Source organism: Macaca nemestrina, chromosome 4 (genome assembly GCF_043159975.1).
Source record: "Macaca nemestrina isolate mMacNem1 chromosome 4, mMacNem.hap1, whole genome shotgun sequence".
In the NCBI taxonomy this organism is placed as follows: Eukaryota; Metazoa; Chordata; class Mammalia; order Primates; family Cercopithecidae; genus Macaca; species Macaca nemestrina.
In genome coordinates, this window is record NC_092128.1 from 81050524 (window position 1) to 81078122 (window position 27599).

The 27599-nt window shown below is 36.4% G+C and overlaps 1 long non-coding RNA gene across 4 annotated transcripts in view; it reads right to left on the minus strand.

Moving 5' to 3' along the window:
• The window catches only part of LOC105475586 (uncharacterized), a 161127-nt gene that overhangs the window by 27326 nt on the left and 106202 nt on the right, over positions 1-27599 (minus strand). The gene's annotated exons all lie outside the window — the stretch shown is intronic.

Sequence of the window (27599 nt, forward strand, 5' to 3'; positions counted from 1 at the left end):
ACCAAGGTGAAGCAGGTTTATAAAATTTCTACACCCTGCTAATCACCAGGAAGATGAGCTACCTCTAGGCCAATTTAAGGCACAGAGTACAGAAAACTATTAAAGATCCATGCCTTTAAAAAGCACTTGGGAACTGAGGGTAAGGGAGGATGAAGATAAAATATCTATGGGTGTCATGACCAGTTTCTAAAATGTATAGGTAAAGTACAGGGGATTTTTTGAGCAGTAAAATTATTTCCAATGGAATACTGATGATGGATACAAGACATTATTTTACAGCACAAAAAAATAAATCTTAATTAATTTTTTTTAAATAACTCATGAGGTGAGGAGGATCTCAGGAAGGAATGTAAACTGTGATAAGAGAATCTAGCTGTATTACAAATGTATAAAACAACCACACTAAAGAGGATGGGGAAATGGTGCTGATCGAGGTAACTTTGGAAAGGAGTGGAGTCTGTAAGACTAAAGGCAAAAGGAACACATAAGCAATGTAGTCAGTTAATAATGTTATTTCCAGTGGGGTTGTGGGTTAACAATTCTAATACTACTATACATTTAAACTGGAATGATGAGCTCTGAATGGAGAAGCTATAAAATTTAAGCAAACTGGAATGGAACAATTCAGTAAAGTTTCTCACTGTTGGGGTGTTAAGTACAGCAAAACAAGTATAAGAGTGGTCATGGATTAGACTTGGAGATGTAAGTATTAACTCATGTTTGTCTTAATACAGATACAAATGAATACATATAGAAATATCCACAGGTATGTGTATATACATGGGTTGGTATAAACATATATATTTGCTCTATTGTCTGAGAGGAACTAAAAGAAATGATCAGTAGCAATAAACATACCTAGCACCCAGATCTTGGTTTCTAGTACCACTCTTCAAAAAGGAATCAAGATCTTTTGCAGAAATGGCTGATTCCAGGACTGGGGAAAAAATACACAGGATGAACCTGGAGCATCTTGTAGCACCGGAAGTATGGAAATTCTCAAACACACATACAAGTGTACACATATCCAAACATATACCCTACATTGATAGGGTATGTCAAAGGAGGGCAGTAGCTAAGAGCTCCCAATTACCAAATCTGAAACAATTGAATCAACAAAACAAATTAAGTAGTATTTTCACAACCCAAAATATATATTAAAGTCAATAAATAAATAAATAAATAATAAATAAATAAATAAATAACAGAGACAAGATAAGCACTCTTAGAGAAGAATTTCAAATAATCAATGTAGTTACTTTGTCCTCAAGCAGCCTAACTCCCACTCCTTAGATGTGGTCTCTACATAATCACTTATTTTTAAAGAGTATAGGAAAGAATGGGGACATGTAACTTTGCAGTAGAGAAACTTGACAAGCACTACCTCAGCCAAGTTATCAAGGTCAACATCAACAGTGATAAGTCATGTTGACAGTATATACCCTCGATATGATGTGGTGATGTCACTTTTGCACTATGGTCTACTTCTTAGTAACCCCCACCCCAGTCTTATCATAAGAAAGCATCACAAACTGCAACAGTGCAGCATACTGTGAGATACCTAATTGGTAATGCTTCAAAGCTATGAAAGTCATGAAAAACAAGGAATGTCTCAGAGACTGCCAAAATCAAGAAGAACTTAAGAGACATGATAACTATATATAACATTCTAGATAGAATCATAGAACCGGCAAAGAATATTAGGTGAAAATAAAAGGTGTATGATAACTTATTGATTTTGTTTAATAATAATGTATTAATATTGGTCCATTAATTAAAGCAAATGTTTCATATTAATACGTTAATAATAAGAAAACTACCAATGAGTTTCTTCACAGAATTGGAAAAAACTGCTTTAAAGTTCATATGGAACCAAAAAAGAGCCCGCATTGCCAAGACAATCCTAAGTCAAAAGAACAAAGCTGGAGGCATCACGCTACCTGACTTCAAACTCTACTACAAGGCTACAGTAACCAAAACAGCATGGTACTGCTACCAAAACAGAGATATAGACCAATGGAACAGAACAGAGCCCTCAGAAATAATACCACACATCTACAGCCATCTGATCTTTGATAAACCTGAGAAAAACAAGAAATGGGGAAAGGATTCCTTATTTAATAAATGGTGCTGGGAAAATTGGCTAGCCATAAGTAGAAAGCTGAAACTGGATCCTTTCCTTACTCCTTCTATGAAAATTAATTCAAGATGGATTAGAAACTTAAATGTTAGACCTAATACCACAAAAACCCTAGAAGAAAACCTAGGTAATACCATTCAGGACATAGGCATGGGCAAGGACTTCATGTCTAAAACACCAAAAGCAACGGCAACAAAAGCCAAAATTGACAAATGGGATCTAATTAAACTAAAGAGCTTCTGCACAGCAAAAGAAACTACCATCAGAGTGAACAGGCAACCTACAGAATGGGAGAAAATTTTTGCAATCTACTCATCAGACAAACGGCTAATATCCAGAACCTACAAAGAACTCAAACAAATTTACAAGATAAAAACAAACAACCCCATTAAAAAGTGGGCAAATGATATGAACAGACATTTCTCAAAAGAAGACATTCATACAGCCAACAGACACATGAAAAAATGCTCATCATCACTGGCCATCAGAGAAATGCAAATCAAAACCACAATGAGATACCATCTCACACCAGTTAGAATGGCTTCATTAAAAAGTCAGGAAACAACAGGTGCTGGAGAGAATGTGGAGAAATAGGAACACTTTTACACTGTTGGTGGGATTGTAAACTAGTTCAACCATTATGGAAAACAGTATGGCGATTCCTCAAGGATCTAGAACTAGATGTACCATATGACCCAGCCATCTCATTACTGGGTATATACCCAAAGGATTATAAATCATGCTGCTATAAAGACACATGTACATGTATGTTTATTGTGGCACTATTCACAATAGCAAAGACTTGGAATCAACCCAAATGTCCATCAGTGACAGACTGGATTAAGAAAATGTGGCACATATACACCATGGAATACTATGCAGCCATCAAAAAGGATGAGTTTGTGTCCTTTGTAGGGACATGGATGCAGCTGGAAACCATCATTCTCAGCAAACTATCGCAAGAACAGAAAACCAAACACCACATGTTCTCATTCATAGATGGGAACTGAACAATGAGATCACTTGGACTCGGGAAGGGGAACATCACACACCGGGGCCTACCACGGGGAGGGGGGATGGGGGAGGGATTGCACTGGGAGTTATACCTGATGTAAATGATGAGTTGATGGGTGCAGCACACCAACATGGCACAAGTACACATATGTAACAAACCTGCATGTTATGCACATGTACCCTAGAACTTAAAGTATAATAATAATAATAATAAAATAATAATAATAATAATAAGAGAAACTAGGTTTAGGGTATATGGAAAATGTACTACACTAATTTTTCTGTAACTCGAAAAATAAACTGTATTAATAACAGATTATTTATATATCAAGTATGTGGGATCTGAGAGTAAAGGGTTAAAAAAAAAAAAAAAAAAAAGATAACTATGATTATAAGGCTAAGTCCTGAAATAGAGAAGAATTAAATAGAGCAGGAGGAGAATGAATTAAAATGAAGGTAGAAAATGAGATTATTTTCCATTCAGTCTTGATAGAAATTCAGTTATACTTTGACATCACTTGGGGTCATTCTTTTTATATTACTAAAGTTCTAAATGTATTATATTAATATGAATAGCCACAAATTCTACATATTTTCATGTTTGATATTTTATAGACTGAGACTCTGGGAGTACTAGACCATCTTTTCATCTCCATTTCTGAGGATAGTTATATAACCTTTCCTAAAGTCAGTCTCCTCATCAATAAAATGAAAATAAAACAATATATATTAAATGAATGAATAATTATATAATTTTTATTTATTTTAATTTACAAGTAAAAGTTTTATATATTTATGATATACAAATTATGTTTCAATATTTGTATACATTCTGGAATGAATAAATTAAGCTATTTAACATATATATTACCTTACATGTGTATTTTTTGTGGTGAGAATATTTAAACTCTACTCTCAACAATTTTCAAATATATAATATATTGTTATTAACTGTTGTCATTATAATGTACAATAAAACTTTAAGCCTATTCTTCCTAACTGAAATTTTGCGTCTTTTGTCTAATATCTCCCCAATCACCTCGCCCTCCAGCTTCTAGTAATCACACTTTTGCTCTGTTTCCATGAGGTCAACTATTTTACAGTCCACATATACCTGAGAACATGTTGTATTTTTCTTTTTGTGCCTGGTTTATTACACTTAACAAATGTCCACAGTTTCATCCATGTTCTTGCAAATGAAAAGATTATGTTGTTTTTTGAGTCTGAACAGTATTCCATTTTGTATACATGCCACATTTTATTTATTCATCTACTGATGAACACTGAGGTTGACTACATATCTTGGGTACTGTGAACAATGCTGCCATGAACGTTGGAGTGCAGATATCTCTTCAAGATAGTGGTTTTATTTTCATTGGATATATACCCAGAAGTTAGTTTGCTGGATCATATGATAGTTCTATTTTTACTTTCTTGGGACCCTCCCTATTGGTTTTCCACAATGGCTGTACTGGTTTACATTCCCATCAACAGAGTATAAGGGTCTTCTTTCCTTTACCATCCTTACCAACACTTGCTATTTGTGATAGTTAATCATGAGTGTCAACATGATTGGATTGAAGGATGCAACACTGATCCTGGGTGTGTCTGTGAGGGTGTTGCCAAAAGAGATTACCATTTGAGTCAGTGGGCTGGGAAAGGCAGACCTACCCTCAATCAGGTGGGCAACACCTAATCAGCTGCCAGTGAATATAAAGCAGGCAGAAAAACGTGAAGAGACAAGACTGGGCTAGACTCCCAGCCTACATCTTTATTCCGTGCTGGATGCTTCCTGCCCTCAAACATCGGACTCCAAATTCTTCAGTTTTGGCTTTCCTTGCTCCTTAAGCTTGCAGGCAGCCTATTGTGGGACCTTGTGATCATGTAAGTTAATACTTAATAAACTCCCCTTTACATATATGTGTGTGTGTGTGTTTATACATATTACATATATGTATATATATATAATATATCCTGTTAGTTCTGTCCCTCTAGAGACCCCTAATACATTATCTATTGTCTTTTTTATAACAGCCATCCTAAGAGGTATGAGGTGATATCCCATCGTGGTTTTCATTTACAATTTCCTGATGATTTGTGATATTGGGCATTTTTTCATACACTTGGGGCCATTTGTATGTCTTCTTTTGCACAATATCTATTCAGGTCCTTGTACCTTTTTTTTTTTAAGCAGGTTATTTGTTTTCTCACTCTTTACTTGTTTGAATTCCGTATATACCTTGGAATTTAACCACTTATCAGATATATGATTTGCAGATATATTTTCTCATTCCATGGGTTGTCTCAAACTCTGTAGATTGTTTCCTCTGTTGTGCAATTTTTTTTTTTTTATTTTATCTAATCCCATTGCCCAGACCAATGCTATGGAGCTTTTCCCCTGTGTTTTTATCTAGTTGTTTTACAGTTTCAGGAATGACATTTAGGTCTTCAATCCATTTTAAGTTGATTCTTGTATATGGTGTGAAATAGAGTTAAGTTTTGTTCTTCTGCATGTGAATATCCAGTTCCCAGACAATGTGTCTATTTTTGTTCCAGTACCATACTATTTTAATTACTATAGCTTCATAGCAGATTTTGAAATCAGGTAGTGTGATGCTTTCAACTTTGTTCTTTTCTGCTTAAGATTGCTTTGACCATTTTTTAAAATTTCAACTTTTAGGTTGAGGGGTACATGTGCAAGTTTTTTACCTGGGTAAATTGAGTGATGCTGGGTTTGGGGTACAAATGATTCTGTCACTCAGGTAGTGAGTATAGTATCCAATAGGTAGTTTTTCAGCCCTCACAATCTCTATCCCTCCCTCCCCACTCTAGCAGTCCTCAGTGGCTTTTGTTCCCATCTTTTTATCCATGTACTCAATGTTTAACTCCCACCTATAACTGAGAACATGGGGTATTTGGTATATGGAGCCAAAAATAAGCCCAAATAGCCAAAGCAACCCTTAACAAAAAGAGCAAAGCTAGAGGCATCACATTACCTGATTTCAAAAAATATAAGGCTATGGTAATCAAAACAGCATGGTACTTATATAGAAACAGACACATAGACCAATGGAACAGGATAGAGAACCTAGAAATAAAGTCACACACCCACAACCATCCGATCTTCAACAAAATCAACAAAAACAAGCAATGAGAAAAGGGATCCCTATTAAATAAATGGTGTGGGAGGAGCCAAGATGGCTAATTAGAAGCAGCCTGCAGTCCGCAGCTCTCACTAAGAAGAACGAAAAATGGTGAGTGAATTCTGCACCTTCAACGGAGGTATACAGGTTCTCATATCGGGACTGACTAGGTAGTTGGCGTGACCCACGGAAAGCAAAGAAAAGCAGCATGTGGTGACAGCCCACCCCGGAATGGCACAGAACAAGAGGAGCTCCCCCTGCCAGACAAGGGAGGTGGTGAGTGCTACCCCCCCCAGGAAACTACCACTTTTCTCACAGATCTTTGCAACACATGGATCGGGGAGCCCTCCTGAGCCCATGCCACCAGCGTCTTCGGTCCCAAACACAGAGCTATGCAGAATTTTGTTTGTTTTTTGTTTGTTTTGTTTTTGTTTTTTTGAGACGGAGTCTCATTCTGTCACCCAGGCTGGAGTGCAGTGGCGAGATCTCAGCTCACTACAACCTCTGCCTCCCGGGTTCAAGCAATATTCCTGCCTCAGCCTCCCGAGTAGCTAGGATTACAGGCACCCACTAGCATGCCTAGCTAATTTTTGTATGTTTAATAGACGCGGGGTTTCACCAGGCTGGTCTCAAACTCCATACCTTAAGTAACCTGCTCATCTCAGCCTCCCAAAGTGCTGGGATTACAGGCATGAGCCACACTGCACCCAGCCTGCTATGCAGACTCAGTGGCTGCTCAGGTCGGCCGCCACTTGGGCAGGCTCAGAGATGCAGGAGTTTATGCATACTCCAGCCCAGGGAATTCCAGTAAGGTAGGACATCTGTTCATTCCCATAGGAAGGGGGTTGAAGCCAGGGAGCCAAGTGGCATTGTTCAGCAGGCCCCATTCCCATGGAACCTAACAATCTAAGACCCACTGGCTTGGAATCTTCACCAGCCAGCAGCAGCAGCAGCAGTCTGGAAACTGCCTGAGACGACTGAGTTCCCAGGGAGATCGGCGGCCAACATCTCTGTTACTCCAGTCTGCCGTTTTTGCCCTGCCATGCTGGGGAAACTGGGCAGTTTGAACCAGGAGGAATTCCCCACAGTGCAGCACAGCAGCTATGGCAGATTGTGGCCAGACCACTTCTTCCTCATCACCAGGCAGGGCCTCCCTGTGGGAATTTCAGCAACTTGAGGCAGGATTTTACCACAGAACTCTGATTTCCCTGGGAGGAAGCCCCTGGGGGGAGGGGCCAAAAGCCTTTCCCGCCTGCAGGCTTTGGAGAATTCCGGCAGTCTAAACGAGGGGGGTTCCCCCCAGTACAGCACACCCACTCTGCCAAGAGGCAGCCAAGTTGCTTTTTTACTTGGGTCCCCAAACTGGCTCCTCTTGATTGGGTGAGACGTCCCTACAGGGATCTTCAGACACCTCATACAGAAGCATAGGGGCAAGCATCAGATTGGTGACCCTCTGTGACAAAGCTCCCAGAAGAAGAAGCTGTCTGCTATCTTTGTTGTTTTGCTGCCTCCACACGTGATACCTCCAGGTGCAGGAGGTACCCAGGTGAAAAAGGTCTGTAGTAGAGCCCCAGCAAACACAGTAAGCCTATGAAAGAGGAGCCTGACTGTTCAACACAAACAAACAGAAACCAACAACAACATCACCAATAAAAGACCCCACAAAAATTCTATTCAAAGGTCAGCATCCTCAAAGATCAAGAGATAGATAAGTCAACAAAGATAAGAAAAATAATCAATACAAAACACCGAACACTCAAAAAGCCAGAGTGCCTCTTCTCCTCCAAATGACTGCAACACCTCTCCAGCAAGGGCACAGAACTGAGCGGAGGCTTAAATGGATGAATTGATAGAATTAGGCTTCTGAAGGTGGGTAATAACTAACTTTGCTGAACTAAAGGAGCATGTTCTAACCCAATGCAAAGAAGCTAACAACCACGATAAAACATTACAGGAGGTGACAACTAGAATAACCAGTTTGGAGAGGAACATAAATGACCTGATAAATCTAAAAAACACAACACGAGAAATTCACAATGCAATCACAAGTATCAATAGCTGAATAGACCAAGTGGAGGAAATAATCTCAGAGCTTTAAGACTATCTTGCTGAAATAAGAAAAGCAGACAAGACTAAAGAAAAAAATGAAAAGGAAAAAAACAAAACCTCTGAGAAATATGGAATTATACAAAAAGGCTGAACCTATGACTTATTGTAGTACCTGAAAGAGACAGAAAGAACAAAACCAAGTTGAAAAACATACTCCAGAATATCATCCCAGAGAACATCCCCAACCTAGCAAAACAGGCGCATTCAAATTCAGGAAATGCAGAGAACTTCAGTAAGATACTCCATGAAAAGATCAACCCCAAGACACATAATCCTCAGATTCCTCAAGATAGACATGAAAGAAAAAATGTTAAGGAAAACCAGAGAGAAAGGCCAGGTCACCTACAAAGGGAAGCCCGTTAGACTAACAGTGGAACTCTTAGTGGAAACCCAGCAAGTCAGAAGATATTGGGGACTAATATTCAACATTCTTAAGGAAAATAATTTCCAGCCCAGAATTTCATATCTGGCCAAACTAAGCTTCCATAATTGAAAGAGAAATAAGTTCCTTTTCAAGCAAGCAAACACTGAAGGAATCTGTCACCACCAGTCTTTTGTGGGGTCTTTTATTTATTGCAAGAGCTCCTGAAGGAAGGACTAAATATGGAAAGGAAAAAACATTACCACCCACTACAAAAACACACTGAAGTACCCAGACCAGTGACACCGTGAAGCAACTCCATAAACAAGTCTGCAAAATAACCAGCTGACATCATGATGACAGGATCAAATTCACACATAACAATATTAACCTTAAATGTCGATGGGCTAAATGCTCCAATTAAAAGACACAGAGCCAGGCGTTGGCTCATGCCTGTAATCCCAGCACTTTGGGAGGCTGAGGCAGTCAGATCACAAGGTCAGGAGTTCAAGACCAGCCTGACCAACATGGTGAAACCCCCGTCTCTACTAAAAATACAAAAATTAGCCAGACCTGGTGGCAGGCACCTGTAATCCCAGCTATTCAGGAGTCTGAGGCAGGAGAATCACTTGAACCTGGAAGGTGGAGGCTGCACTGAGCCAAGATCATGCCAGTCTGGGTGACAGAGTGAGACTTCATCTCCAAAAAAAAGAAAGACACAGAATGGCAAGCTGGATAAAGAGTCAAGACCCATTAGTGTGCTATATTCAAGAGACCCATCTCATGTGAAAAGACACACATAGACTCAAAATAAAGGATAGAGGAAATTTTACCAAGCAAATGGAAAACAGAAAAAGCAGGGGTTGCAATCAAACTTTCTGAAAAAACAGACTTTAAACCGGCAGACATGAAAAAAGACAAAGAAGGTATTACATAATGGTAAAGGGTTCAATTCAACAAGAAGAGCTAACTATCCTAAATACATATGCACCCAATACAGGAGCACACAGATTAGTAAAGCAAGTTCTTAGAGACTTTCAAAGAGACTTAGACTCCCACACAATAATAATGATAGACTTTAACACTTCACTGTCAATATTAGACAGATTATTGAGACAGAAAATTAACAAAGATATTCAGGACCTGAACTCAGCTCTGGATCAAGTGGATCTGATCAATATCTACAGAACTTTTTACTCAAAAACAACAGACTATACATTCTTCTCATCACTACATGGCACTTACTCTAAAATTGATCACAAAACTGGAAGTAAAATACTCTTCAGCAAATGCAAAACAACTGAAATTATAATAGTCTCTGAGGCCACACACAATCAAATTAGAACTCAAGAATAAGAAACTCACTCAAAACCACTAAACATACATGGAAATTGAACAACCTGCTCCTGAATGACTCTTGCATAAATAATAAAATTAAGGAAGAAATTGAGAAGTTCTTTAAAACTAATGAGAACCAAGAGACAATGTACCAGAATCTTTGGGATGCAGCTAAAGCAGTGTTAAGAGGGAAATTTATAGCACTAAATATCCACATCAAAAATCTATAAAGATCTCAAACTGACAACTTAACGTCACAACTAAAAGCACTAGAGAACCAAGATCAAACAAACCCCAAAGCTAGCAGAAGATAAATAACAAAGATTAGAGTGGAACTGAAAGAGATGGAGACATCAAAAATCTTTCAAAAGGTTAATTCATTCAGCAGCTTTTTTTTTTTTTGAGAAACTTAATGAAATAGACCATGAGCTAGACTAATTAAGAAAAAAAGATAGAAGATTCAAATAAACATGATCAGAAATGATAAAGGGGATATCACCACTGATCCTACAGAAATATAAACTACCATCAGAGAATACTATAAACACCTCTATGCAAATAAACTAGAAAATCTAGAAGAAATGGATAAATTCCTGGACACATACGCCCTCCTAAGACTGAACCATGAAGAAGTTGAATCCCTGAATAGACCAACAACATATTCTGAAATTGAGGCAGTAATACATAGCCTACCAACCAAAAATAGCCAAGGACCAGATGGATTTACAGCTGAATTTTACCAGAGGTGCGAAGTGAAGCTGATATCACTTCTTCTGAAACTATTCTAAACAACTGAAAAGGGGGCACTCCTCCCTAACTCATTTTATGACAACAGCATCATCCTGAAACCAAAACCTGCAAGAGACACAAAACAAACAGCAAAGCAAACAAACAAAACTTCAGGCCAATATCCCTGATGATCATCAATGCAAAACTCCTTAATAAAATACAGGTAAACCAAATCCAGCAGCATATTAAAAAGCTTACCCACCATGATCAAGTTGGCTTCATCTCTGTGAAGTAAAGCTAGTTCAACATATGCAAATCAATAGATATAATTCATCACAAAACAAAAGACAAAAAAATACATGATTATCTCAATAGAAGCAAAAAGGCCTTCAATAAAATTCAACATCCCTTCATGTTAAAAACTCTCAGTAAACTAAGTGTTGAAGGAACATACCTCAAAATAATAACAGTCATATATGACAAACCCACAGCCAATATCAAACTGAATGGGCAAGGCTGGAAGCAATCCCCTTGAAAACCAGCACAAAAAAAGGATGCCCTCTTTCACCACTCCTATGCAACAGAGTATTGGAAGTTCTCTCCAGAGCAATCAGGCAAGAGAAATAAATAAAGGTGTCCAAATAGGAAGAGGAAAAAGTCAAGTTATCTATGCAGATGACATGATCCTATATTTAGAAAATCCTATTGTCTCAGCCCAAAAGCTTCTTAAGCTGATAAACAACCTCAGTAAAGTCTCAGGATACAAAATCAATGTGCAAAAATCACAAGCATTCCTATACATCAACAACAAACAAGCAAAGAGCCCAACCATGAATGAACTCCCATTCACAATTGCTACAAAGAGAATAAAATACCTAGGAATACAGCTAACATGAGAAGTGAATGACCTCTTCAATTAGAACTATAAACCACTGTTCAAGGAAATAAGAGAAGACACAAACAAATGAAAAAGCATTCCATGCTCATGGATGGAAAGAATGAGTATCATGAAAATGCCCATACTGCCCAAAGTAATTTACAGGTTCAATGCTATTCCCATTAAACAAACATTGACATTCTTCACAGAATTAAAAAATAAAACTATTTCTAAACTGATATAAAACCAAAAAGGAGCCCATATAGCTAAGACAATCCTAAGCAAAAACAAACAAACAAACAAACAAAAAACAAAGCTGGAGGCATCATACTACCTGACTTCAAACTATACTGCAAGGCTACAGTAACCAGAACAGCATGGTACAGGTACAGAAACAGACACATAGACCAATGGAACAAAATAGAGAACTCACAAATAAGACCACACTCCTACAACCAACTGATCTTTGTCAAACCTGACAAAAACAAACCATGGGGAAAGAATTCCCTATGTAATAAATGGTGCTAGGAGAACTGGCTAGCCATTTGCAGAAAATTGAAACTGGGCCCCTTCCTTAAACCTTATACAAAAATTAAGCCAAGATGGATTAGAGACTTAAATGTAAAACCCAAAACTATAAAAACCCTAGTAGAAAATCTAGGCAATACAATTTAGGACATAGGCACACGCAAAGATTTCATCATGAAATCCAATTTGTCAATTTTTGCAATTGCAACAAAAGCAAAAATTGGCAAATTGGATCTGATTAAACTAAGGAGTTTATACACAGCAAAACAAACTATCATCAGTGCAAAGAGACAACCTACAGAATGGAAGGATATTTCTGCAATGTATCCATCTGACAAACATCTAATATCCAAAGTCTACAAGGAACTCAAACAAATTAAAACAAAACAAAACAAAACAAAACAAAAAACCAACCCCATTAAAAAGATGTGCAAAGAACATGAACAGTCACTTCTCAAAAGAAGATATTTATGTGGCCAACAGACATATGAAAAAATGCTTAACATCACTGATTATTAGAGAAATGCCAATCAAAACCACATTGAGATACCATCTCAGACCAGTCAGAATGGCGATTATTACAAAATCAAGAAATAACAGATTCTGGGAGTTGTCGAGAAAAAGGAATGGTTTTACACTGTTGGTGGGAATGTAAATTAATTAGGAATGGTTTTACACGGTTGGTGGGAATGTACATTAATTCAACCATTGTGGAAGACTGTGGTGATTCCTCAAAGATCTAGAAGCAGAAATACCATTTGACCCAGCAATCTTATTACTGGGTATATACCAAAAGAAATATAAATCCTTCTATTATAAAGATACATTCACACATATGTTCTTTGCAGCACCATTCACAATAGCGAAGACATGGATTAATCCAAATGTCCATCAATGGTAGACTGGTAAAGAAAATGTGGTACATATACACCATGGAATTCTATGCAGTCATAAAAAGGAACAAGATCATGTCCTTTGCAGAGACACAGATGGAGCTGGAAGCCATTATCCTCAGCAAGCTAACACAGAAACAAAACCAAACACCACGGGTTCTCACTTATAAGTGGCAGCTGAACAATGAGAACACAAGTACACAGAGAATGGAGGACAACACACACTGAGGCTTCTCTGGGGTACTAGGGGAAGGAGAGCCTCAGGAAAAATAGCTAAAGCATGCTGGGCTTCATACCTAGGTGATAGGTTGATCTGTGCAGCAAACCACCATGGCATACATTTATCTGTGTAACAAACCTGCACACCCTGCACATGTACCCTGGAACTTAAAACAAAAGTTGAAGGGAAAAAAAAAATGGTGCTGGGATAACTGGCTAGCCAGAATGAAACTGGACCCTTACCTTTTACCATATGCAAAAATTAACTCAAGATGGATTAAAGATTTAAATGTAAGACATCAAACTATAAAAATATTAGAATAAAACCTAGGAAATATAATTCTGAACATAGCTTTCAGAAAGAATTTATGACTAAGTCCTCAAAATTGCAAAAAAAAAAAAAATCACAAGCAGGACATAATTAAACTAAAGTGCTTCCGCACAGCAAAAAAAACTTGATAGTAAATAACAAAGTAAATAACCTACAGAATGGGAAAAAATATTCACAAATAATGCAAAACAAAGGTCTAATATCCAGAATCTTTAAGGAACTTAAACAATTCAACAAAGAAACATAAAATAAAATAACCCATTAAAAATTGAGCAATAGACATGAACAGACAATTCTCAAAGGATGACATACAAGTGGCCAACAAACATGAAAAAAATACTCCAAATCACTAATCATTAGAGAAATGCACATTAAAACCCCAATGAGATAATGCCTCAAACCGATCAATAGGGCTACTATTAAAAAGTAAAAAATAACAGATGTTGGCACGGTTGTGGAAATAAAGGAATGTTTACATATTGTTGGTGGAAATGTAAATTAGTTCAGTCACTGTGGAAAGCAGTTTGGAGATTTCACAAAGAGTTTTGGCCATTTTGGATCTTTTGTTGTTTTATACAACATTTAGAATTTCTTTATATTTCTGTGAAAAATATTATTGAAATTTTGCTAGGGATTATATTGAATCTGTAGATCACCTTGGGTAATATGAAAATTTAAACATTAATTCTCCTAATCCACTAAGATGAGATTTACATTTTCTTCAATCTCTGTCATGAATGTTTTATAATTTTCAGTGAACAAATTTTTCTTCTCCTTGGCTAAACTCATTTCTAAGTATTTTATATTTATATAGCTATTGCAAATGAGATTTTAAATAATTACATAGTTTTTTTGTTAGCATATAGAAACATTACTGATTTTTGTGTGTTGATTTTGTATCCTGCAATATTACTAAATTTGTTTATAATTCTGACAGATTTCCAGTGGAGTTTCTAGGATTTTCTATAAATAAGATCATGTTGTCTGCAAACAGTGACAACTTCACTTCTTCCTTTACAATTTGGATGCCTTATTTCATTCCCTGCACAACTGCTCTTTCTAGGACATCTAGTACTATGTGGAACAGAATTGATGGGAGTTGGCATCTTTGCCCGTTTCTAATCTTAGGTGAAAACCTGTTAAATTTTCACCCTTCAGTATGATGTTAGCTATGGGCTGTCATACATAGCATTTGAGACATGCTTCTTCTCTACCTAGTTTGTTGAGAATTTTTATAATGAAAGGATGTTAAATTTTGTCATATGCCCTTTCAGCATCTATTGAGATGATGATATGTTTTCTGTTCTTTATTCCATTAGTGTGGTGCTTATTGATTTAGGTATGTTGAACCATCCTCGCATCCCCGTGATAAGTCCCTCTGAATCATGATGAATAATCTTTTTAATGTGCTTTAAATTTGGTTTACTAATATTCTGTTGAGAATTTTTACACCTACATTCATCAGAGATACGAGCTCATAATTTTTTATAGTGTCCTTATTGGGCTTTGGTATTAGGGTAATGCTGGCCTTGGTAAATGAGTTTCATCATTTTTCCTCCTCTTCAGTATTTTGGAAGTTTGAGAAAAATTGGCTTTAATTCTTTGAATATTTGGCAGAATTTCACAGTGAAGCCATAAGGTCTTGGGCTTTTCATGGTTGGGAGAATTTTTATTACTGATTCAATATCCTTACTCATTATTTTTCTGTTCATGTTGTTTACTTATTCATGATTCAGTTTTGGTAGGCTGTACCATCAAGGAATTTATCCATTTCTTCTAGGCTATTCAGTGTATTTGTGTACAATTGTTCATAGTATTGTCTTGTGGTACTTTGTATTTCTGTTATCAGTTTTAATGTTTCCTCCTTTTCTGATTTTGAGTCTTCTTTTTTTACTTAATCTAACTGAAGCTTTGTTGATTTTATCTTTACAGAAAACCAACTCTTAGTTTCATTTATCTTTTCTATTGTTTTTCTATTTTCTACCTAATTTATGTTCTGATTTTTATTACTTCCTTCTACTAACTTTGAGCTTAGTTTTCTTTCTCTAATTCCTTGAGGTGTAATTTTTGATTGTTTGAAATCTTTCTTTTTTTGATGGAAGCATTGCTATAAACATTATCTCTTATAACTGATTTTGCTGTATCTTAAAAAAGTTTTTGTAAGTTGTTTTCTCAAACTGATTTGTCTCAAAATATTTTTAAATTTTCCTTCTAATTTTTTCTTTAATTAATTGATCATTTAGGGGCATATTGCTTTATTTTTACATATTTGTGAATATTATGAAATTCCTATTTGTATTTTCATGAAATTATGGTTGGAGAAGATAATTGATACAATTTCAATCTTCTTAAATTTGTTAAGACTTGTTTTGTGGTGTAACATATAATCTATCCTGCATAATTTTTCATGAGAACTTGAAAAGTATGTGTGTTCTGCTGTTGTTGGATGGAATGTTCTATAATGTGTCTGTTAGGTCAACTTGATCTAACGTGTAGTTCACATTCGATGTTCCCTTATTTATTTTCATTCTGGATGATCTGTATATTGCTAAAAGTGTGTTACTGAATTTCTCTACTACTACTGTATTATCGTCTATCTCTTTCTTCAGATATATTAGTATTTGCTTCATATATTCAGGTATTCTGATGTTGGGTACATATATGTTCACAGTTGTTATATCCTTTTGATAAATTAATCCCTTCATTGTTATATAATGACTTTCCTTCTTTTGTCATACAGTTTTTGACTTAGTCTATTTTATCTGATATCAATATAGTTTCTTCTGTTCTCTTCTACTTTCCATTAGCATACAATACCTTTTTTCCATCTTTTCACTTTCAATCTATGTGTCCTCAAAGCTGAATTGAGTCTCTTGTAGAAAGCATATAGTTGAGCCTTGTTTCATTATCTTTTCAATTACTCTATGTTTTCTGATGGAGAATGCAATCCATTTATATGCCAAGTAGATATTGGTAGGTAAGGATTTACTATTGCCATTTTGTTAATTGTTTTCTGGTTGCTTTGTAGATCCTTCCTTCCTTTTCTCTTCTCTGGCTATCTTCCTTTCTGAATAGATGATTTTGTCCAGTGATATGCTTTGATTTCTTACTTTTTGTTTTGTATACTTATTACAGGTTTATGCTTTTTGGATACTATGAGGATTACCTAAAATAATTTATAGTTGTAACAGGCTATTTTACTCTGATGATAACTTAACTTTGATCACATAAAACAACTCTACATTTTACTCCACCCCACTCCCCATTTTAGGTTCTTGATTCACTACTCATATATTTTTATACTGTATATCCTTTAATAAATTATGGTAGTTATAATTTTTAATAGTGTTACCTTTTAATCTTAATACTATATTGGAGATATAAATTATTTACACACCACCTTTACAGTTTTAGAGTATTTTAAATTTGACTGTGTACTTTCTTTTGTCAAATAGTTTAATACTTTCATATGTTTTCATGTTAATAATTCACATTTTAATTTTAGTTTGAAGAACTCCGTTTAGCATTTCTTATAAGAGAGGTCGAGTAGTGAAGAACTCTTATCAGATTGTGCATGTCTGGAACAGTCTTTAACTCTCCTTCAAATCTGAAAAATAGCTTTGCTCCGTATAGTGTTCTTGATTGGTAGGATTTTTTTTCCTTCAGAACTTTGAACATACAGTCAGCCCTCCATATTTGTGATTTCCCCATCTGTGCATTCAACCAACCACAGATCAAAAACATTCCCCTGCAAAATTGCATCTGTATTGAACACCTACAAAGGTTTTTCTTGTCATTGTTACTAAACAATACAGTGTAATATCTATTTAGATGATATTTACCTTGTATTAGTTATTATAAACAATTCAGAGATTATTTAAAGTATACAGGAGTATATGCATAGGTTATATGCAAATACTACGCCAGTTTATATTTGTACTTGAGCATCTCTGGATTTTGGTATCCATTGGAGGGACTTGAACCAACCCCACATGGATACTGACTGACAACTGTATCATCCTTTTATTTCCTAGCCTATAGAATTTCTGCTGATAAATCTGCTGCTAGCCTTATTGAAACTCTCTTATCTGTCATTTGCTTCTTCATCTTGCTGCTTTTACAATCTTCTTTATGTTTTTGATTTTTGACAGTTTGAATATAATATGTCTTGGTGTAGTCTTATTTGGATTTAATCTGATTGGAGACTTGACTTCCTGTGCTAGGATATTTCACATATTTCCTCATATTTAGAAAGTATATTGATGTCATTTCCTTAAGCTTTCTACCCTTTGTCTCTCTCCTCCCCTTTTTAACTCCTATAAACTGAATGTTCACTCTTTCGATGCTGTCCCATAAATCCTAAAATCTTTATTCATTCATTTTTTTCTTTTTCTCCTCTGATTGCATATTTTTAAATAATCTTCATAGATTCTTTCTTCTGCTTGAAAAATTCTGCTGTCCATGCTCTGTATTGCATTTTACATTTATTGTATACTTCAGCTCCAAAATTTGATTTCTTAAATAATTTCAACTTTTCTTGTCAGATTTCTACTATTGGTTGTTTGTTTTCCTGATTTCATTGAATTGTTTCTTTGTATTTTATTAAAGCTCAATGAGCTTTCTTAAAACAAGTATTTTAAATTCTTTGTCAGGTCATTTATATATCTCATTTTCTTTGGAATCAGCTACCAGAAGATTACTATGTTCTTTTGGAGGTATATCTCATTTTTTTATATGCTTCTTATTGTATTACATTGATGTCGGCATATTTGATGGAACAGTCACCTCTTGCAGACTTCATGGGTTAGTTTCATTGTAGAAATATCTTTTCCTATGAGGAGGAGGAGTGTGAGGGTTCTTCCTGTGTGTGGTCCAGCAGTTCCAGCATCAGTGAAGGTGCTAGCTGTAGAGTCTGTATGCAGTTCAGTCAGCTGAAGTCAGTGTTAACAAATAATGCAGAGGTCCTCAACAGCCAAAGCTGTAGATGTCCATAACAGTCCTGAGGGTTGTTGGGGGTGTTTGGTGGTGATGGCTACTAAGGTCCCCCTCATCTCTTTGTCTCCCAAGAGGAAAGTTATGGCTAAGAGAATCCCTCTTGGCATTGGATCTGCCTTTTAGGTTCAGTTGCAGTGTTGATGGCACCAATGTCTGATGAGTAGCACCTGTGGAACAGCTATGGAGCTAACACCTGAAGCATAAGCATGCATGAAGGGACTATTGCTCTGGAACCTGGGGCAGTAACAGCACTGCTGCCCAAGATGCAGACTCTCTTGCTTCCACATTAGCAACAGAATGTGAGGCATGGATGTTTGCAAAGTGGCTGGGGAGCCACTGATGGGAACACAGGTGTGCACAAATTTAGAGCAGCTGCTGGATTGGGGTGGAGTCTAGATTTCTATGGTAACCATGCCAGTGTCCAAAACTTGAGTATCCATAATGAAGGCTTGGCTTGGGGCCCAAAGTACAAACTAGTTTTCCATGGTGATAGTTCCAGTGCCTGTAACATGGTAGGCCCAACACAGACACAGAGCCCAAAACAAACACAGAACCACTCCCAGAGTGGTTGCAGATATAGGGTCAGGGCATGTGAGAGGTTGGTAGACAGGGCTGCTCCCTTCCCAAAGCTACTCGACATTGGCCACCTCTTGCAGATGGGGCTGGGTATGCAGCTGAGTCTTTCTCTGTGGATTTCCTCAGAGAAACCAACAACCAATGGTCATTGGTTACCTCAGTGGCAAGAGATGCTGGTGTTCTCTGAAGAGCATACTATTGGGGTCCACAGTTATTCCCAACATCTGGCTCATACCAATAGCCTCTGCCTTTTTTCCTTTCTCCTAGCTATCTCTTGGAATCTCAGGTATATCAATCTCACTAGCAATCCTTTCTACACAGATGTTGTCTGGTTTTCTTGCTCTACTATATTGCTATAGATTCTTTAATGGGCTGTTAATCACTATCTGGGCTTATCTGGGCTATTTTGGCTTATGAGTAGCTTTCTATATTTAAATTTTTGTGAAGAGATGAGGGGTGTTTTCTCCTACTCTCTCATCTTAGTGGTACTGCTCTCAATACATACATAATATATAATATCCAATATCCTACTATGCATTAACATTATCAGAGATTCTATACACAGAGAAAAAAGTATATGTTATGTATATATACTTCATTTCAATAAAATTCTGACATAATTTTTAAAGGCACTTTGCTTGCCTGTCTTTCTCTATCCCACACTTTAGGCACTATGTTAAAGTATAACACCACATAATAGCACTGAATCAGTTGTCTCTGCTCATTTTGTCTAGTTTGTCATGATATAGCCTGGCTCTTGGTTGTTCTATCTTGGAAATCATAGTTAAGTAGTCTACTTTCTTTCTCTCCTCTTCTCTTCTGTGAGGTATAGCAATAAGCACTGGCCTCAGATATACATTTGGCTCTCATTTCACATCTTTGCTCACCAAGTCTGACATGGCCTTAGGCTTCCCTCAACTTAATACTATTCCCCAAGCTAAGATTGATCCTTCCAACAGATTGATATCAGTCCATGGAGTTGGATCTACACAACATTAAATGTCAGAGAACATAAGTCAAGGTAATTTATGATACAGTTTTCTGAATATCAAGTTGTTTGAAATTGTCTACCTCATATAAGCCACCCTCATCTATAACTACTGCTTCTCAGGAGATGGCATGTGACCTGGTTTCTATCAGCTGTTATTAGTGGAAAGCAGGAAAGCATCCTGAAACTTTCTTCTCCAAGGTGGTTGCAGCTTTAATAAAAATATGTTGAAGGTGGAGGGCCATGGACTTCCGTCTACTTGTGGGATATGTGTAAGAATGATCTCCAGTGCACCAGGCATATCCAAAACTGGAAAACGTTTTAACCTCATGTGCCATTACTCAATATGGCCAAATTCCTTTGCTCTGAATTTCTTTCAATTATTCACAGTATAAAATATAGGTTTATAATGGTAAATTTTCAAGTAGTCAGCTTGATTTTCTTCCTATAATACCTACTCTTTGCCAACCATATTCTCCAATCATATTGAACTGCTTACAATTCACATTAATATTATATTCATGTATTTATTCAATGAATAATCATCAGACATCTACTATGTTTCTGGTACTTTATTATGTGGTTAAAAAAAAAGCAAAGATAAATTCTAAAAACCCATAATTACCTTTAAAAGAAATTACCATCTTCTAGGGAGAATTACATTATATAAAACAAATATGTGTAATAAAGTGTCATAAGCTTGATAACTGATACAAAGAAGAAAATGGCTGTTTATTTATTCATCCAAAAAACATTTATTAGGTGCCTGTTATGAGCAAAAGATCGCACTGGCACCTTGCAATACAATGCTGAACAAGATAGAAATGATTCCTGCCTTCATGGAGCCTATGAACTAAGAGGTAAGCAGTGGAGTAAAGAGTAGAGTTGAGCAAATAAACACAGACAGACAGATACACACATGCACACCCTCACAACACTAAAGCTTGATAAGTGCCACAAAGAAATGTAAAGGAGTACTATGGAAAAGAACAACAAAAAAGACTTAATATAGATAGAAGTTGTCAAGGAAAATCCTCTGAGAAAATGATATCTGAACTGAGATCTGAATCATGAGTTGGAATTGCTCAGATAGAGAGTAGGAAACAATGTGTGAATTATCTGAGATAAGAGTGAGCACTGCTCTTTCAGAGAACTAAAAAAATGTCTATGTGTTTACAGCACAGAAGTACTTGTTGAGCCCAGAAGAGTGGGTTTCCCAAAGCAAAACACACCCTCTCCACCAAAGGACAAAGTGCTTCATTAAACGGGTCCTGTTCTTCATGCCACCCAACTGGGTAAGACCCTCCAACATGGGCAGTCACACACCCTATACAGGAGCAATCCTACTGGCATCAGGTTGGTGGCCCTTGAGGTCAGAGGTCCCAGAAGAAGGAACAGGCATCCATCTTTGCTGCTCTCCAGCCTCCTCGAGTGACATCTCCAGGTATGGGAGTGAATCAGATGAATAGGGCCTGAAGTGAAACAGCAAACTGCAACAGTCCTACAGAAGAGGGACCTGACTATTGAAAGGAAAACAAACATGCTCAAAATGACAACAACAGCATCAACAATAAGAAAAAAAAAAGGCTCCCACAAAAACTCCATCCAGTGTCAGCAGCCTCAAAGACTAAAACTAGACAAACTCACTAAGATGAGAAAGAATCAATGAAAAGATGCTGAAAACCCAAAGGTTAGAGTCCCTCTTCTTCTCCAAATGATCGCCACATCTCTCCATTTGGCCCACAGTGCTTTAAGACTATGTTAGAGAGCTTAGATATAATCCATGAAATGCGAAGCCATTGAATCATAAGTGATGTGGTACACTCTTTAAAAACTCACTTTGACCATCATGTAAAAAGTGGGTAGTGATAGAGGGACAGACATGGTTAAGACTAGAAAGAAGCCTTCTGTTTCCTGTTGCTGATATAATGATTTGGACTTAGAGCCAAAGCAATGAAGTTGGGTGGAGGTAAGATTTGTTATTACAGTAGAATTGACCAGTTCTTGGTGATGGAATTTTTTTTAAATGGGTTAGGAGGTGGTAAGAGACCAGAAGAATCATTTGATTCTTAAACTGAGTTTTAAATATTATGTAACTGTGTTTCAGTAAACAAAAAATTTGTGCAAAACCAGCGGGGTGTTAAACCACATGGCTTAAAGTCTGGGGAGGGTGCATGTTACAGGAAATTATTTTTATTTATTCTGCTGAAGTCAGTATCATCGACTGAAGGTTTATTACATGCTAAGTACTCTGCTAGGTACTGAAGGTTTTACTGTGAGCAAATCAGACCACCACTATCCTTATGGAGCTTACAGTTCAGTGAGGGACAGAGATATCAATCAAATAATCAAAACAAATGGTATAAACCTTTTAGACATAGAGCCACAAGAATCAATACAAAGAAAACTGACCTTCAACAAAGAAAGGAAGGGAAATCATTTTAAGCATTCTTAAAAAAAAAAAAAAAAGTAAAATTTGAGCTGAGATCTTAAAATAGATGGGACTTCAGGTTAAAGTAGTATGAAGGAGAAGGTGGTGTTTTATACAGCCTTGGGGTTAGAAGGAGTATTGAAATAACTGAAGACTAGAAAAGGAGAGGAGAAGAGCAGAAAAGGAGAGGAGAAGTACAAAGAGACAAGTGAGGTTATTCGGGTCTTTACAGGCAGTTGTTTTTAGTCTTTAGTTTTGTCCTAAGAGCAGTGGAAACCATTTAAGGGTTTTAAGCAAATGAGGAACCTGATTATATGAGGCTATAAAAGAATGCAGGTACCAGATCATGGAGGGACTTACAATGCCATGTTAAGGAGAGAGAAATCAAGGTGATGTGTTTGTACATAAGCTACAGACTATAGACTTCTAAATTTCTAAATTTGGATCTCTGCTAGAGTTTGCCACACAGATTTATAACCTTGGAAACCTATAATTTTAATCCAAAAGATATGCCTTTGTATACAAATTACATGTACCCTTGTTTTAAAGAGATAAAACAGAAAATTTTACAAAAATATCAAGACATATAACAGAAACACATATAAAAACACATACATTAATATCTTTTAAGATATGGTCTCATTTATTCTTTTGTTTTCTAGGAGTTTAATTGCAAACACAATCTTTGACTTTTATCATGGGACCTGAATTTTATGCTGTGTTCAAATGAATCAGAAAACCTAGGTAGAGCTCTTGATGGTGTTCTGTTTTTAAGCATGAGGCACCCTGGGAGCATGTGCAATATGCAAATGTGTGTGAAGGGAAACAGACTTGCATGTTTTGTTTTCCTGAGCCATTACAGCTGATAGAGAGTTGTAACTGAGTCTTAAAAGGAATACAGGTACAGATTAATTCATTCATTCAGTAGACATGAATTAAGAGCCTACTGGGGATTAGGCACTGTGCCAGATTGTGAGAGCAAACTAGAAAAGAAGATGACCCCTTCCTCCACAGATCTTATGATCTTAGGCAGTGCTTTCCTAAGGATGCTCTAAAGACTCCATCAGGATACTCTTGAATCCTTGTTACAAATAAAAATTATTGGGCCTTACCCCAGAACCAACAAACCAAAATCTCTGAGAATTAGATTCTAGAATTTGTAACTCAACAAGCTCTAAATATATTATTTTTGAAAACCATTTGTGTGATAATAAGGGCCTTTCTTGTTAGCTTAAGATGTTTTATTTTTAATCCTAAAAGTAATGGGGAAGGCACTGAAAAATTTTAGGGAAGATTGCATCAGCTAGGAAAATCCTATAAAAAGTCATGTGAGGATGACTTTTAGTGGGAAACAAGTTAAGAGACATTTGCAAGAGTCCATTTACATAGTTCAAGGAAGATAATCACAGAGCTGGTCTAAGGAAGTAGCAGTGAATAGATATGAGAATAAAATTATGAAAGCTATTCAGGTAATAAAATTGACAGACTTCAGTGATATATGTGGAAAGAAAAGGTGTAAGGTTGCGGCGGGGGGGGGGTGCGCTGTGGGGAGAAGTGGTTCAATTTTGCATTTGAGGCACCTGTAAGACATCCAACCAGAGAAGATTACATACGTCTGTTGCTCAGGTGACAGACGAGGGCTGAAAATATAGATTTATATACTGGTATCAATTAGATAATATTTGAAAACGAAGAGGCAAAATAAATACAAAAATTAAAGGTCGAATAAGCTAAATTTCAAAAGAGATAACTGTTTGGCAATGACAGGGCACCAAAGACAGGCATCCTAATTGCCTAATCCAATCACCTCTCTTGGGCCAAAACTATTTCAGCAGTCAGGAACCTCACAGACATTGGTATATATGCCTTATTTCTCATATTACAATAGAAGCTCTTCATAGACATTTTTATTTTTCCCTTGCAGTAATATATACAAAGAAGAAATCCAATATGCATTTGTTGCCTAAGTTAATGAATCTTTTAATAGTACCAACTTTGGATCCAGAAGTGCCAGAGATGGCAGTCTGGAGGGAAATGTTTGCTAAATGGAGGTATTACATTCGTCACTTATGAAAATGGTTCTTATTAACCACATAACCATACCATGTATGTAACTCAACTATTTATTTGCTTTATCATATGCTGAAATAAGATTTAAGTATACTAACAGACAAGTTCTTCATTCCCAATTAAAATCTGCCTTGAGGTCAAGGCATTCCAAGCTTTTTTTTCAGTAAAGGGCCTGTATAGCCAAAACTTGAGAGCAGAAGCCAATTTGTTAGCTTTTGAGTTTCTAGGTAGACTTTATAAAATTTATGGAAGAAATAAAATTTAGGAAGTCAAAGATTTTTAAACTTAAAAGCTACATTTTTAGAGAAAGAATAGGATTTGTGTTCCAAAACTTTGATTTGGGGTGTCAAATGCAAATCTGAAGGAAAGTGGGTATAAAGTTTAGTATATAAATAAAGGATTGGAAAAAGACTGGATGGAAGATTATGCTAACTAATAATTGACTTCCAGAGTTTGATCAGGTCTGAGGCAGAAGAAAAATCTGAAAGAAGTAAAATGAGTAGCTAGGAAAAAAGAAGTCCTTTTCCCTAGCCCCTAATTTTAATTGCGTGTTGGAGGGACGGAAGGAGTGATGGGAAACCAGCGGAGGTTGTACTTGATAAAACCCACTGGGGACTTTCCTATTCAGATGAAACTAAGGCAGATCCTCAAGTCTTTGCAAGCCATGGAGAATTGGGGGAGCATCAAGAGGTATATAAAGATACAGAAAGAAGGAAAGCCTTCAGGCATTTAAACACACACACACACACACACACACACACACATACTCCAAGTGAATCATTTGAGAAAAGAAAAGGGATAAAAGGGATAGTGGTCTGAAGAAATAAAGAGCAAACCAAAAAAATTATCTTTGGAATTTATTGTGAGTTCTTTATGAACAGAGACAAGATCTTAAAACTCTTAGCATAGCACTATATGCTAGATGAATATTGATAAATCAATTATTAGGAAATAATTACAAGCTACATAAAGTATATGTTTAATCTTTAAAGAGTGTTACTGCTATAAGACTGCTATTGCTTAGAATTTCTGTGAAAATCACATGACAACCATGGAATGAATGGCCCCCTATCTGACAGAGAATACAACAAACACCCTTACTTTGTACTCCAGCTGTTGCTTGAATGCACTGAACATGTTTCTATTTTAGGGAACATATACTTGCTAATTCCTTAGCCTGGAGCATTCTGCATATCTTTAAATCTCTTTTTCTTTCTTCTTTCAGAATTAGGTTTAATCCAATGTCACCTTATTAGAAAATCTTTAGAAGACAAGTGTATTTAAAACTTCCCCCCACCGCACACACACACTCACATACTTCCAAACAATCCTCCTTTTATTATTCTGCTTCATTTTCCTCCATAGTACTTATTACTACCTAATATAGCATGTGTTTATTTGTTTACTATGTCTCTTATCATTACAATGTACCTCTGAAAGAGGAAATTTTGTCTGATCTGCACAAAGTTATATTCCTGAATTCTATAACAGGGCCTCACACATAAGAATTCAATAAGTATTTGACAAATAAAGAAAAAAGTTTTCAAAAGACAGCTAAAACATTTTTGTATTATCACTTAATTGTATAAATTATTTCTTGAAATAAGTCTTATATCAAATAGAGCTTACTACATTTTTCACTATACAGATTTTTATTATTAATGCTTTTGTTTTAATGTAATATGACTTGCTGAAGAACAATCTTTTATATTAATTTTTCAACACACCTGGAAATTGGTCACTGGCTTGTGTCTAGGTTAATTGCATTACTTACTACATATAGTTTTCTCATCAAATCCAGGTTGTATAATAATTATTGTATCAAAAAAAAGTATCTTTTATATTGGGGCTGCAAATAAAAACAGGTAGAGGCCCAACATTGTTGGAGCCGAAAGGGGAAAATTTAGCTACAAACCCTATTGGTTCTTAACCAATTGCTACCACATGGAAATTTCTCAGCTCCCATTTTTGGAAGCCCTTGCCCTATTCCAGAGAAGAAGCCTATTTCTTCCTCATTTGTATTTGACAACAATTTGCCCATCAGTGCACACAATCTCAGATCCCATTTTAAGTCTGTTCATCATTCTCATAATTAATTCCCTTTATTGCCTTTGGCAGCTTACCATCTGCACACCTGGAAATGATCTTTTATCAGGGTCTGCTGTCCTTGATTAAACTCTATTTAAATTGGACATTTACAAGCAGGGGAATTGCTTAACTAGTTCAGGAAGCTCCTAGTTGAATTTTCAGATATTCTCTGAAGGACTGGCTGGTATACTTTCCTAGAGAAGCCAAAGTCTCTCAAACTGATGGTCTCAAGAAATGGATTCTCAGTTTCTAAGTCCTGTCATAAATAGCAGAAGGCAGTAGATGTAACTTATTTGAAATAAATGGGTATAAAAAGGGTGAACTTGAAAGCTATTACACCCAAGGAAAAATTTAATGTTGTTGTATCATAGGGTTCTTGTTTCTGGAAAAAAAAAAAAAAAAAGGAAGATTTGTCTTCACTTGGAGCTCATACAGTAAGGCTCCAACACTGCATATCAACTAGATCCTGGGGTGGGGTGAAGAGAATATACACTTTAATATAACAATATAACACCTACAAATAACTTGACATATATCCCATGGATATGTGAATTCTATGTCACTTACCCTTCAATCTGGGAGTGGTTGTAACTGCTTTGACCAGTAGAATACAATGGAAATAACACTATGTGACTTTCAAGGCTAACTTACGAAGTAGCATGCCAGTTCTGCTTATCTGCTTTTAGATTCCCAAGCCTCAAGATGAGAAGTCTATCCACCCTCAGTTCACCAAATTGAAGAAAAAGGACTCAGTCCCAACTGAGTCCAG